General features: G+C 43.0%; 1 protein-coding gene across 10 annotated transcripts in view; it reads left to right on the top strand.

The window, feature by feature from the left end:
• The first annotated feature begins 5122 nt into the window (after positions 1–5122).
• Positions 5123–14853, top strand: part of LOC129815002 (band 4.1-like protein 1) — a 121562-nt gene continuing 111831 nt past the window's right edge. For 9 of the 10 annotated variants that reach the window (XM_055868226.1, XM_055868225.1, XM_055868231.1 and 6 more), the window contains exon 1: positions 5123–5302. The gene's annotated coding sequence lies outside the window, so the exon portion shown is untranslated. The remainder of the gene's footprint in view (positions 5303–14853) is intronic. The other variant, XM_055868234.1, reaches the window with a different exon arrangement.

Below are 14853 nucleotides of genomic sequence, written 5' to 3' on the forward strand. Positions count from 1 at the left end.
GAGGTGGGGTTTCAGGTGTCTCCGGAAGGTGGTGATTGACTCCGCTGTCCTGGCGTCGTGAGGGAGTTTGTTCCACCATTGGGGTGCCAGAGCAGCGAACAGTTTTGACTGGGCTGAGCGGGAACTGTACTTCCTCAGTGGTAGGGAGGCGAGCAGGCCAGAGGTGGATGAACGCAGTGCCCTTGTTTGGGTGTAGGGCCTGATCAGAGCCTGAAGGTACTGAGGTGCCGTTCCCCTCACAGCTCCGTAGGCAAGCACCATGGTCTTGTAGCGGATGCGAGCTTCAACTGGAAGCCAGTGGAGAGAGCGGAGGAGCGGGGTGACGTGAGAGAACTTGGGAAGGTTGAACACCAGCCGGGCTGCGGCGTTCTGGATGAGTTGTAGGGGTTTAATGGCACAGGCAGGGAGCCCAGCCAACAGCGAGTTGCAGTAATCCAGACGGGAGATGACAAGTGCCTGGATTAGGACCTGCGCCGCTTCCTGTGTGAGGCAGGGTCGTACTCTGCGGATGTTGTAGAGCATGAACCTACAGGAACGGGCCACCGCCTTGATGTTGGTGGAGAACGACAGGGTGTTGTCCAGGATCACGCCAAGGTTCTTAGCGCTCTGGGAGGAGGACACAATGGAGTTGTCAACCGTGATGGCGAGATCATGGAACGGACAGTCCTTCCCCGGGAGGAAGAGCAGCTCCGTCTTGCCGAGGTTCAGCTTGAGGTGGTGATCCGTCATCCACACTGATATGTCTGCCAGACATGCAGAGATGCGATTCGCCACCTGGTCATCAGAAGGGGGAAAGGAGAAGATTAATTGTGTGTCGTCTGCATAGCAATGATAGGAGAGACCATGTGAGGTTATGACAGAGCCAAGTGACTTGGTGTATAGCGAGAATAGGAGAGGGCCTAGAACAGAGCCCTGGGGGACACCAGTGGTGAGAGCGCGTGGTGAGGAGACAGATTCTCGCCACGCCACCTGGTAGGAGCGACCTGTCAGGTAGGACGCAATCCAAGCGTGGGCCGCGCCGGAGATGCCCAACTCGGAGAGGGTGGAGAGGAGGATCTGATGGTTCACAGTATCGAAGGCAGCCGATAGGTCTAGAAGGATGAGAGCAGAGGAGAGAGAGTTAGCTTTAGCAGTGCGGAGCGCCTCCGTGATACAGAGAAGAGCAGTCTCAGTTGAGTGACTAGTCTTGAAACCTGACTGATTTGGATCAAGAAGGTCATTCTGAGAGAGATAGCAGGAGAGCTGGCCAAGGACGGCACGTTCAAGAGTTTTGGAGAGAAAAGAAAGAAGGGATACTGGTCTGTAGTTGTTGACATCGGAGGGATCGAGTGTAGGTTTTTTCAGAAGGGGTGCAACTCTCGCTCTCTTGAAGACGGAAGGGACGTAGCCAGCGGTCAAGGATGAGTTGATGAGCGAGGTGAGGTAAGGTAGAAGGTCTCCGGAAATGGTCTGGAGGAGAGAGGAGGGGATAGGGTCAAGCGGGCAGGTTGTTGGGCGGCCGGCCGTCACAAGACGCGAGATTTCATCTGGAGAGAGAGGGGAGAAAGAGGTCAAAGCACAGGGTTGGGCAGTGTGAGCAGAACCAGCGGTGTCGTTTGACTTAGCTAATCTTTCCCCTTCCCCTTCCCCTAACCTCAACCCTTTAACCTAACCTTAACCCCTAATGTTAGCCACCTAGCTAATGTTAACGTTAGCCATCTAGCACCCTAGCTAACGTTGGCCACAACAAATTGGAATTCGAACATATCATACAAAATAGATGATGGACATCCACAAAGGAGTACATACCATACGAAACATAACATATCATACTAAATGGAGGAAAACAGATTTACATTTACTACGTAACGTCTACTAGTGATGCATGGGCCAACTCATACCCTCATCCTTGTGGAAATAGGGGCGGACAGGTTTAGGGCCATTAAATATTGTGTGGATGAAGGGCGGGTGTGTGGCGGGTGGGTTGAATAAAGAGTAAATAATAGCCTACCTTAAAAAATCCATAAATGTATAATTCTTGTGCAATTTATATCTGTAGGGTACATTGAAGTTTTTCTTTCATTATTTTAGGCTATCTGGGAATAGTGCATAAGCCTACATTTGAGGCCCTAACTGTACGCGTGCCAAATAGCCTATACGCCAATTGACAAATGCTTTTGGGAACGGGCAGAAAAAGTTAACCTCAATCCACAGAGGCAAAAAGGACAATGCCAGAGTTTAATTCAATAAGACAAAAGCTGTGAAATGGAGAGTTTAAATGAAGAGAAGGGAGGGACAGAAAAGTAACGTTTGGGAAAGATTTGGTGAAGTTGTAAAAGAGGATGATAGCAGTGGAAAGACACAAAATTGAGCTCAGGTGCATCCTGTTTCCATTGATCATCCTTGAAATGTTTCTACAGCTTGATTGGAGTCCACCTGTGGTAAATTCAATTGATTGGATATGATTTATAAAAGGCACACACCTGTCTATGTAAGGCCCCACAGTTGACAGTGCATTTTCAGAGCAAAAACCAAGAGACGAGATTGAAGGAATTGTCCGTAGAGCTCCGAGACAGGATGGTGTCGGGGCACAGATCTGGGGAAGGGTACCAAACCATTTATGCAGCATTGAAGGTCCCCAAGAACACAGTGCAGCACTCCACCAATCCGGCCAGACAGAAGGCACTACTAGGTAAAAGGCACGACAGACTGCTTGGAGTTTGCCAAAAGGCACCTAAAGGACTCTCAGACCATGAGAAGCAAGATTCTCTGGTCTGATGAAACCAAGGTTGAACTCTTTGGCCTGAATGCCAAGCGTCACGTCTGGAGGAAACCTGGCACCATCCCTAAGGTGAAGCATTGTGGTGGCAGCATAATGCTGTGGGGATGTTTTTCAGCATCAGGGACTGGGAGACTAGTCAGGATTGAGGGAATGATGAACAGAGCAAAGTACAGAGATCCTTGACGAGAACCTGCTCCAGAGTACTCAGGACCTCAGACTGGAGCGAAGGTTCACCTTCCAACAGGACAACGACCCTAAGCACACAGGCGAGACAATGCAGGAGTGGCTTCGGGCCAAGTATCTGAAGGTCCTTGAGTGGCCCAGCCAGATCCAAGACTTGAACCCTATCTAACATCTCTGGAGAGACCTGAACATAGCTGTCCAACCTGACAGAGCTTGAGAGGATCTACAGAGAAGAATTTGAGAAACTCCCCAAATACAGGTTTGTCAAGCTTGTAGTCCTACCCAAGAAAACTTGAGACTAATCGCTGCCAAAGGTGCTTCAACAAAGTACTGAGTAAAGGGTCTGAATACTTATGTAAATGTAATATTTAAATATATTTTTTATACATTTGCAAAAATGTCTAAAAACCTGTTTTTGCTTTGTCATTATGGGGTATTATGTGTAGATTGATGAGGAAAATTAACAATTTAATTCAGTTTAGAATAAGTCTGTAACGTAACAAAATGTGCAACAAGTTAAGGGGTCTGAATACTTTCCAAATGCACCGGATGTGTGGTGATTGAGGCTCTATACAAATTCGACAGTTACAAAAGGGGAACTTTAAATATGCCTATGGCACATTAATGGAACTGTAGCCTACTGTTCAGATGGGTTAAAATGGAAACTGAAATCTAAACACTGACTGCAGGTGTCACACCCTGGCCTTTGTTATATTGATTTTCTTTATTAGTTTAGTTAGGTCAGGGTGTGACATGGGGGATGTTTGTGTGTTTTGTCTAGTTAAGGGTGTGTCTATTGTTTAGGGGGTTTTGTAGAGTGTATGGGGTTGTGTTCAGTGTAGAGGTTTAGGAAAGTCTATGGTTGCCTGGTTTGGTTCTCAATCAGAGACAGCTGTTTATTGTTGTCTCTGATTGGGAGCCATATTTAAGGCAGCCATGGGCTTTAGGTGATTGTGTGCAATTGTCTATGTTCTATGTTGCATGTGTGCACTTAGTTCGTTTTAGCTTCACGATCGTTTGTTTTTGTTCGTTTAGTAAGTGTTTGTTTTTCTTCATTAAAAGATATTTTTTTTCCACGCTGCGCCTTGGTCCACTCATTCGTCTCATAACGATCGTGACAGCAGGTCTATAACATCTCTCACAGCCTTAATATTAACTCCTGCAGAATTAATCATTTCTTGCAGTAAAAGGATACACCAAATGTAGGAAAAATGTTCACTTGGGAACAGGAGTGGAGAAATTATTTCTTTCAGCATCTTGAGAGAATGCAAATGCTGTTAGACACCTTCGGTTGAAATCTTTTCAGAAACCTGTTTTATTGTTTTCACAGCTTTCTATTTTCTTACAACCATCAAACTGATGTCATTTGGACATTTTGAACAGAAAATCTTTCCTGTTTTTTTTTGTCATTGTATTTTCTCCCCAGTCCCTAAATTCCTGGCAAAGAAGATGACAGAGAACGTTACAGATGTCAACTAGATTTATGACATTATTCTGGTTTATTTTGTCTTGTAGGGCAACATATAATGACAGAAGAGAAGCTGCATGTAATTAATTATGGAGAAGTTGACTAACAAATAGCCTCGGAAATTAGAAGCAGAAATCAGGCAACAACAAAAAACCTGAATGTTCACTTTATCACATAGTCGGGGCGGACCGGATGGGTTATTAGCAATTGCGGGCGGGTGCGGTTGAGCAAACAGCTGAGTCGCGCACCACTAACGTCTACCCCTGAGTCCAGGTTGAATAAATGGACATACTTTCAACTAATAGGCCAACAGAACAAACCGTTTTATTTTACCTTTTTAATCAATTAGATCATGATAGGGTTCTTGTTTAACCAAGAAGGAAAACTATAAATGCATGTTCTCACTAAGTAGTCCTACCATAGTTTACACATAGGTGGTAATCTATGTCGCATGTATAAGCCATTCATAAAGAAAAGGCCCTGACTTGATGGACCAATTTCACTATGCCTGTTATCGTCTTCTATATGCAAAATGAGACTGTTTCATCGCATATTCTAGACTACCTCAATAAGGGTTTGTGTTATGCCAATGATGATATAAATCAAAGTCATTGCAGTGTCAAAGAAGTGAAGGCCGTTCTCTGCGTGGGGGGAAAGCAAGCTCCCGCTGGTTACTGGGATCTCGAGACTTTTTCTCTACCTCACAGCCTCTGTCCCTCCCTCTTTCACTCTCCTTCTCTTCCTCATACTCACTCGAAGCTCGCTCACTCCCTCATACTGCTGTTCCCCTTAAAGCAGGGAATAAAGACGGGGCGGAGGCAGTATTGGATTGATTTGCCCGCGGTGCGCAACGTCAATGGTCCACACCTGGATGTGAGTTTGACGGAAAGGTAGGTAGCAACATTTTGCATTGTATTATTTACATTTCAAAGCCTACATGCGGTACTTCCATGTCATCATAGGGAATAGTTTATTACGCTACAATCTCTCCTTCGAAATAAATTGTTGCAGATGCATGCAAAAAACAAATCCACTATTGTTGCTCCTGCTAACGTTGTCCACAACACACACGTCCAAAAATGTACTTATGCCTCGTTTTTTAAATATAACATGTTGGTAGGCTATAAAGCCATTTGTGGTATGCTGGATTCCGTTACTTTGTGATCTTTCTTCTTCTTGATGTAGCCCTACCGCACTATTTAGTGGGATTGGCTACAATCATGTTATGCAATGGTATTCCATGTGAAAGACACGCTAGACCGAAATGTCTTTCTCTATTTTACATTTTGTAAGGGAGACCATGTCAATGCTTGGATATTCTGCAATAATTCCATTCCATACGATTGCCTTTATGCTCCTCGAGTATAAAGCGAATATGATTCGGAATATGTTTGGTGGTACATGCCCATAGCCCCATCATCATAACATCCCATATGCGCACACAGGAAATTGGTTGAAGGCGATATGTGGCATGAGGTGATAGGAATATAAACGTTTCATTTCCATGGCGCGTCCTATGGCTCCAGAGGCACAACTTGTAGCGTCAATGACGCGGCTTTTCGCCTGACAGCCCCCGCCCTAACTCCTGACAGAATTAATAACAAACCTAGCCTACTCTTCTTCTAGCCATGATGTCATAAAGAGCCCGTAGACCTACACAAATAATGAAGAAATACTCCATTAGATGTAACGTATCTTAAAGGGAGTAAACTGTTTTAAGAATTAGGAGTTCCCAGTAATGAGAATAAAAAGTTGTCATCATACACATCCGTATATGTTATCATTATCACAGGGACCGTGTGGTTTAGTGAAGGGACGGTAGCCTTGAGGTGACCGCCTGTTAGGCCCGAGGCTATGTTAGCCTCCTGGGAATGGTTGCCATGCAGAGGACAGAAGAGAGCACTTTCTATTCTATTCTATTATGGTATGTTCTGTTATATGACCACTCAGGTGGGTGGCATCTTGTTTAAGGCCCATGTAGCGGAGTGAATTTAGATAGCTGATTACACAGTCAATCCTTGAGCACTTATGTTGAATACATTGCCAGGTATACTGGCATGCAATTGCTCACAAAGTGCTTTAACCTTTTACGATAACGGTTTTACCAGGCATTACAATCCATATCCAGTCAAATGCCTCACCTCTGCATCCCTTTGTTAAGCCTGCGTAACAGTGTGATGGCTTGAGCCCCACTCACTCTTAAAACTAGCAGACTCTCACTCCCACTCACCTTCGTGTTTACCTCCATGGGAGATGCTGTATAGTTTTTGTTGTTTCTGTTCATTTCAGCCCTGCGCAGCTATCTCATAATATGTCTCTGGTTGACAATTGTCAGTCTTACTTGGCTTGAGTATTGCTGCTTGTAACCAATGTTAATTCACACCATCTCTCGTGACTGCAATATATCGATTTGTTTTTGTCCATGGGCTGTTAGGGGGGCAGCCCGACGCCGGTACACCTATGACAACATCCAGCTCAAGTGCAGGGCGCGAAATTCAAAATCTATTTTTTTTAAATATTTAACTTTCACACATTAACAAGTCCAATACAGCATTTGAAAGATAAACATCTTGTCAATCCAGCCAACATGTCCGATTTTTTAAATGTTTTACAGAGAAAACACCACATATATTTATGTTAGCTCACCACCAAATAAAAAAGAGGACAGACATTTTTCACAGCACAAGTAGGATGCAAGTAGCATGCACAAGCCAACCTAACTAACCTAGAACCAACCTAAATAACCTAGAAAAAACTACCTCAGATGACAGTCCTATAACATGTTACACAATAAATCTATGTTTTGTTCAAAAAATGTGTATATTTTAGTTATAAATCAGTTTTACATTACTGCTCCCATCATAGCTACAGTCTGAAATCGCACGGGAGTAGCCAGAGAAAATACAGACACCAACGTCAACTACTAATTATACATCATAAAACATTTCAGAAAAATATATGGTGGATAGCTAATGAAAGACAAAGATCGTGTGAATAGAGCCAATATTTCCGAATTTTGAAGTGTTTTACAGCGAAAACACAATATATCGTTATATTAGCTTACTACATTAGCTAGCACACGGCAGCATTGATTCTAGTCAAACGGTAGCATAGCACAGTTCGACAGATATATGAAAAAGCATCCCAAATTGTGTCCTTATCTTTGTTGATATTCCATCAGAATGTTGTAAAGGGGTCCATTGTCCAGTACAGTCTTTGTTTGGGATCCAGAACGAACTATTTCCCTCTTGAATTAGCAAGCACACTGGCCGTGCGGCGCTAACTTCTCCTTCTTCAAACAATTCTTCCAAAGCATCACGTCTAAAGTCCAGAATAAATTTCAATAATATAATTAAACTATATTGAAAAAACATACTTTAGGATGATTTTGTGACATGTATCAAATAATATCGAAGCCAGAGATCATATTCACCTTTAACGAGCGTCGTGCAGGAGCCGAGTCCATGTTCTACTTCGTGACCAGAAAAAAAAATTAAGTGCGCAGGTCTCACTCCAAGATGTTGTGTTCAGTCCCTGGACGAGATATTCAAGTGCTTTCTGCTCTCACTTCCACATGACACCCAGAGGAAGGCGTATGACGTGTTTCTACAGTCCTAAGTGACATGACCTTTTATAGACAAGCTCTTAAAGAGAGACCTCGCATTTGGAAATCTCAATTCCGGATAGGAAATGGGCTGTAAAAATAGTTCTGTTCCACTTAGAGAAATAATTCAAACGTTTTTAGAAACTATAGACTGTTTTCTATCCAATAGTAGTAAATATATGCATATTGTAAGAGCAAAAATTGATTAAGAGGCCGTTTAAGAATGTGCACATATTTTCCAGTTTTTCAATACGCCCCCTGCAGCCATAAGAAGTTTTAATTTGTCTCAGTCCTGCTGTCAAGGCAAATTGGATCTTCTATCCCAACTCAAAGTTAGCACAATCCACTTGCCTGATTTTCCCCAGTCACGCCCATCTCACACAGTGCACACACACTCCGGCTGACTGATGCTTATGCACACACGCACGCACGCACACGCGCACACACACACGTATGCATAACATGTTGAGACACTGATCCAAACGGCAAACATAGTCCCATTTCACACCCTCTCTGAAACACCCAAACACCGCCAGGGGTGCATGTTCAGTCAGGCATTTCTAAAATGACTCAGTGTTTGACGTTTCTCAAAGGCATTTGTATGAACTGTGGACAGAATATTGAGTGACTGACAGCCCATCACCAATACCTAATCACTGATTGCTGTGCCCTTTGTCCAGATAATCACACCAAAGAAGGTATTCCTACTGTCACGCTGGTATAAAGGATTTTGGAGACAGGCACAGGAATACACAATAGGGTTTTTTAATACACCCAAAACAAACACGTGTACAAAACACTGGGGGATCCGTGACACCGACAGATACCTCACTGTGATGGAGTACAGTGGAAGCATCTGGCAGAAGTTAAATGAAATAACCATTCAGAAGACTAGAGCAGGCTCTGCTGCATGCTCAGACTGGTCCATGTATGGTGGTGGTCTCACCTCTGACCATCATGCTTCTGAGGCCTTTCTGGTTTCCTTGACAGCAAATGCATAAGATCTGGACAGGGTTTCCCAAAAGCATTGTAGCTCCAAGATCATCTTTCGTCCATTTAGTTTCAATGGAATTAAGAAGATCTTAGTGCTACGATGCTTTTGGGAATCCCAGCCCTGTTTCAGATCAGATGCTTCAATAAAAATGTAACAACTTTAGGTTCTCATAAAAGGCAAACATCTCTTCAGTGTATTTAACCAACACAAACTACACTGCGTGTACAAAACATTACGAACACTTGCTCTTTCCGTGACAGACTGACCAGGTAAATCCAGGTGAAAGTTACGGTCCCTTATTGATGTCACTTGTTAAATTCACTTCAGTCAGTGCAGATGAAGGGTAGGAGACAGGTTAAAGAAGGATTTTTAAGTCTTGAGACAACTGAGACATCGATTGTGTAAGTGTGCTACTCAGAGTTCCCTTTGAACGGGGTATGGTAGTAGGTGCCAGGCGCACTGGTTTGTGTCAAGAACTGAAACATTGCTGGGTTTTTCATGCTCAGTTTCCTGTGTGTATCAAGAATGGTCCACCACCCAAAGGACATCTAGCCAACTTCATACAACTGTGGGAAGCATTGGAGTCAGCATAGGCCAGCATTCCTGTGGAACGATTTCGATACCTTGTAGAGTCCATGCCCTGACGAATTGAGGCTGTTCTGAGGGCAAAAGGGGGAGTGGTGCAACTCAATATTAGGAAGGTGTTCTTAATGTTTTGTACGTTCAGTGTATGTTATGTGTGTCACACTGATACAATGGACATGGTCATTGGTGAGGCTTAGTGCTTTTATTGGGGGGGGGGGTTTGTCTTCAGTGGACAATTGACCTCTTCATGGAGCTCTACGGTACTCTTCATAGGGCTGTATTCTCCATTACTGTTAACATTTGTCATGCATCATACAGTATCTGACTGTGGCAATCACATTAAAGTGAACAGCTTGCTACTGGAATTCTTATCTTTATGGAGGCGTTTACTTTGGACAGCTTTAAAGTTGTTTCATTTTCGACTGAATGGAATGCTGATTTGGATAGCTGTTGTCTACTCTCCTCTTGAATTTGAACTTGGCACAGGATGGATATTTTGTTGTTATTATGTTGGATTAAAGATGCTGCAACATTTACAACAAAGTAGCCATTTAATTCACCGAACCCGGCTAATTAAGCCAAGTATATAATGAAATAACTTGTGTCAATTGCCTTCCTGTGATTTAGCTATGTGAAGAATGCTTACCAAAAGCCTTATCAAATGACCATCTTTCTTGCGTAGAACGAATACATGTGGTAAATATTTAATCTGTTGATTCAATCAGCTATCCAGCACGTGTTGGTGAAGTCACTGATGTTTAGCCACAGGATATAATCCTCTTTTTGTTTGGGTCTGAAAACTGGAACTAGGCTATGATAAAAATGCTCTATTCGTCCCTATTCCCACTACGAGAGATGAAGGAGAGTCAGAGGAGCGGAGTGGCAAAAGCGATTTCTACTTTTCATTTCACATTACATCCATGTGTTACCTTTCGTTGTGACTGGCAAGACATCATTCTTGGTCCGCAACTCAAATTGACCATATATCAGTCGCCGCTAGCCAGTAAGCACAAACTATTTAACATTTCAAGCTACTTTTCTTCTAAAACATATTACAATATTGAATAATGCAACCAACCCATATTACACTCTTGAATAATGCAACAACCTAAAGCATGTGCACACAATTAAAGGGTTTATGTTCTCGTCCATACACATTAAATTGACTGACAATAGACAGCTAACACCTCAAAAGTCTCAATGTACAGACATTTTCCTTATTTAAAAAAAATCTGTTTCAATTTTTACTGTAATAGTGTTGGCTCAACAAGACAATTCTGTTTACACTGCTCTGCTGCTTAGAGGGGGGCAACTGTAGGGCGAGTGTCGGGCGCAACTTCTGGAGGTAACCGTGGAGACGTGACAAGTACACCAGTTTACATTGTAGTATGTGTAGACGCTTAGATCCAACCTCTTCAGACATTTATGCTCAAATCATCACTAAGTAGACCTCTATTTCTTCATCTGTATCATCTTGTTCTTTCAGCAGTTTCTTCCATCCCAGCTTATTTTTATAGTTTGTTTGTGTTCGTTAAATCCCTCTCTCTTAGCCAGTCTTTCTTGCAGCCTACACAGTCCGAGTCAGCACCCTTACCGGGTAGAGCTGTCAGACAGTAGCTTTGTTAACATTAGGCCTGGAACACTCCTGTGCCAGTTTAGATCTCCCCTGCCCAGAGCACCACTTGCCTGCCTGCACTCTTAAAAATAAAAGTGCAAGTTGGAACTAAATAAGCTTCTTGAGAGCAAAACCATAGCGGAACCATTTTAGGGTCTCTGGAAAAATTATAAATGGGATGATTCTTTGAAGAACCATACAAAAATCCCAAACCATAAATGTTTCGGCCCGCCAGGACCGGAATTGAATAGCCCTGCTGTAGAGTTTTAAGCCTTATTTGCATATTTCCCAGGGTGGATTTTGAGTGAATTTTAGATTTACCAGTACCACCCACGGCTGTGTTTGCTAGTGACAGAGGACATGGTTGTTGCATTCATTCATTTTCAGTCTTGTGGCCTTCACCAAATGAGAACCTAAGAGAATATGTTGTCATTAAAATTACATTCTTTAAGACAATACATATTTTGTAAGGCCTATTTCTTAACACAAGCCTAGTTTTATCCTAATACAGTTAGTCTAAAACTATTTCAGACCAAAATATGAGACTGCCTTAAACATCTAAATTGGAACAACCATTTCAGTAACAGGTGCAATAAATCCAAGTAACATATTGGATTAGTTTAGGAAAATGTTTTATTTATATTTGAGTAGCATAAGATGACTCAATCAATCAATGTACATTCAAGAAAAAAGATATTGAAACAAACAATTCTAAAAATCAACCTGCAATAGAGCATGCTGGGAAAATGATATTGGCGGGTGTGGTTTTGGTTCAACTCCAACACTGGAGTTCTTACACACCACTACATTGTAAATAGTTAAATGAACACTCAAAGGCAAGAGTTCTCCAAGGAACCTTACGAGCTGGGGAATAGGCATTTATGAACACTTTTTGTCAGTGTACTGAGAGACTTGGATGAAAGAGAACTGCTGGCATGATATCACATCATATCACTCCCCTGACAGCTCTGTCTCTGTCTGTGTCTGTCTCTAAGCTTTTGTATGTCTGTATGGTAAACGTGTGGCACATCTGTCTTACTCTGGGGTCATGTAGATACATGAGTTGGTCGTAGTGTATGTGTGTGTGTTTGTTATATGCTTGAGGCTGCTGGAATTTCAGATCACAGCATGCTGACTTAAGCCACCCAAGCCATAGATTGTTCACTCTACTACTGTCCGGCAAACAATGCCTGAGCATCTGCTCAGACAGCTTCTACCCCCAAGCCTTAAGACTGCTAAATAACCACAAGACTGCTAAATAGTTAGTTGCACTGACTCTATGCCCATTCTCAAGACTATATTCACACTCACACACACTACACTGACACTCACACAAATCCCAAACACAGTCACATACACTACATACGCGCACACACATACACACACATCATATGCTGCTAATCTGTCCTTTATTTGACTCTTTTTATTGTCTATCCTGATGCCTAGTCACTTTACCCTGCCTTTTATGTACATATCTACCTCAAATACCTTGTGCCCCTGCACAGTGATATGGTACTCTCTGTATATTGCTTTATTCTTAGTTTATTTTTATTTTTTAACTTGCCATTGTTGGAAAAGGTTCGTAAGCAAGTATTTCATGGTAAAGTCTATACCTGATGCATTCGGCGCATGTGACCAATAACATATTGTTTTGATTTTCCCCAATTTGCAATTCAAATGAGGAAGTATGAAGCATCCACTGGGTCTGAGGCACAGAGGCAGTGCTCCTCGCTCTGCTCAGTCTTTACCTGGAGACAACCAGCTCCTGTACCCCATGTTAACCTCACAGACTGATCCTGCTACTCATTACCTCATTACCACACATGCTGCCGTCATCGTCAGAAAATAGAAGTGCATTATCTTGCTTGTATCATTATTCATTTATTACAGTACCACACCAGAGGACATATGTACCCAGATCTACACAGACTTTAGTACGTGGGCTTTACAGTGCGGTGTGTGTTGAGGACAGAGTGTATGCTTTAGTCAGTGTCTCCACTGAGCTGTCATTGCTGCTGGCCCTGTGGAATGTTCCCTGGCTCCGTGTTGTAGTTGGGTGAATCTGGTCACGTCTCATGCAGCGGTGCAGGGACGAGTCGGAGGGGGTCACAGAGACGAGCCAAAGGCTTGGTCAGATACACTGTACTACTGAAGAACTCGCATAGACAGGAGAGGAGACTGCTTTACGCTGCTCTCTGAGGTTAGGATGGTAAGGTCTATTCTGGATAGTGTCATTCATGTAGTTGTTGTAAAGTGTGGCGTTTCAGAGTAGTGATCACGTGCTTTTGTCTTGTGAGAGTGGGTGACATAATGTTTTTATATTGTGAGGGATGTGAAAGGATATTACACTGATTGATAGTTGATGTTTTGAGAGATACCTGTAAAACACCAGTTTGAAATGAGCAATACAGTGTACAGGATAAGACACACCTGCAACGAACGGTAAGCAAAGTATAAGTAGGAGCAATAAGAGAACTGAAAAGAAGATGAAAGGATTGTAATCTCATTAGTGAGGGAACAATTATGCCTTTAAAAAAGGACAAGGAAAATGTTTCCATAATACCATGGCGTGGAACTGGCCAGGGGGAGTTGAATGTCTATTCATGCTCTGGGATTGAATTAGGCCTTACAAGAGGTGTAGTGGAATCATTGCAGTCTTTTCAAAATCGTATTACACCGCAACAGAGTAACTCCCTTGATTTAATGCATGGAGGGTTGCGTTCCCTCGTGGTCAGACTGTTGGCAAACACAGTCGATGGCTGATTTTTGAATGCGACATTAGTCCAATGTTTTATTTGTGTACCACTCCTAGACTGCAGTAATTGAGATGATTTATCTTCTTGAATCCGCAACCTTGTTGATTACTGAAGCTCTGCCATCACAGGTTTTAAGGAGAACCATAGGACTATTTGCTGTCTCTGACCGCTGGGGACAATGGGTATTGTCTTGCCATAGGAAGTCAATGAATGTCTCTTTTCAATGGGCTAGACAGACAGTGTGTTGATGACGTTTCTAATGACTGCTGGGCAATGAGCTGTCTCTCCTCTCTATGTGTTCTCTCTGGCATCATGTCTCTTTCTCTCATTCCCTCAGTGTTGTCCCTTCACCTCCTACTACTGTCGCTCTGTCTGTCTGCTCAGGAGATTTATTTTTATCATCATTTTTTTACGTACTGCACTAGCCTCACTGATTCACTGGCACCTCTCTCGCATCAGTCTCTGTTCTGATGAGATGGGTGTTCTACTACTGTAAATCCTAGGGAGCTGCTATTTTATTTCCTTAAGATGGTTTTAGTCCTGTCTTTTATTTCCAGCTTGCCATCATAGCTCGTGGAGTGTGATGGGAAGTGTCACTTTGTCCTTCTGAAGGGGAGGCAGAGCCAGCCCAGAGAGGGAGTGAAGCGTCCGGGTCTGTTCTCCAGAGCTGCAGAAGCTCTCTGTGCCCCTGCTGATTGCAGTGAGTCAGCAGGTTCTGAGGCTGGGATGGTTTTCGCTCTCCATCTTTTTCTTACATACCTGCCTCCCCCCACTCTCTCTAAAGAAATCTCCCCTCCTTTTTCAGGGATGAGTCATGTCCCATGCTCTCTCTGATCAAGTGGGATGATGATTATATGTGCATGCTTCATGCCTCATTGTCTTTCACC

This window comes from Salvelinus fontinalis, chromosome 18 (assembly GCF_029448725.1).
Source record: "Salvelinus fontinalis isolate EN_2023a chromosome 18, ASM2944872v1, whole genome shotgun sequence".
Taxonomy (NCBI): domain Eukaryota; kingdom Metazoa; phylum Chordata; class Actinopteri; order Salmoniformes; family Salmonidae; genus Salvelinus; species Salvelinus fontinalis.